The sequence below is a fragment of the Penaeus monodon genome, chromosome 21, assembly GCF_015228065.2.
Source record: "Penaeus monodon isolate SGIC_2016 chromosome 21, NSTDA_Pmon_1, whole genome shotgun sequence".
In the NCBI taxonomy this organism is placed as follows: Eukaryota; Metazoa; Arthropoda; class Malacostraca; order Decapoda; family Penaeidae; genus Penaeus; species Penaeus monodon.
Genome location: NC_051406.1, coordinates 30,563,184 through 30,563,827, shown reverse-complemented (window position 1 = coordinate 30,563,827; position 644 = coordinate 30,563,184). Strand labels below are relative to the sequence as shown.

The window sequence follows — 644 nt, the reverse complement described above, 5'->3', positions numbered from 1 at the left end:
GACCGCTCAGCACATGCACCCCCCGTCGTCCTTGACGGGGTGTTTATGCCCATCTGTGACATTTGCTATGCCCCATCCATGATGAACACGTTGTACTTCACTTTCGATACGACTTGACACAATCGAAACTCGCCTTGATAACTTCAATAGCAAACAAGCTGCCACAGTCGCCAGTCTTGTCGAAGCTCAGCAAGCAGTAATCAGCACCGTCACCACGTTCACAGAAAAGCTTCATGTGATCGCCTCACAGTTCGAGCAGATGAATGGGGTGTCGTCGAAGCCTGCCTCTCCCTCAAGTAGGATGCAGGGTAAACACGCCCGCCCTACCACTTCTCCACACCCAGCTCCCGCAAACAGAAGGGTAAAATAGCTTGGTGGAACTTCACGCCATCTGGAATGCTCGTGGCATTAGAAACCTGGGAAGACTTGCTACTCTTAAGGACTCTGTGCACCATCACCGCCCATTCATCCAAGAATATAACTGTGGATCACCGGCCAGCCCTTGTCCCACATCAACATCGAGCCTTGCCGAGCGAAGATTCCGGATTACTCTCAGCTGACTTCCTTCTCCCGGAACTGCAGTTACCTACTATGCGAATGACATGTGCATCCCTAGAATGCAATTCGGGACAGTGGCAGTGACT

The 644-nt window shown here is 51.7% G+C and overlaps 1 pseudogene; it reads right to left on the bottom strand.

The window, feature by feature from the left end:
* The window catches only part of LOC119586648, a 107,344-nt pseudogene that overhangs the window by 20,800 nt on the left and 85,900 nt on the right, over positions 1–644 (bottom strand).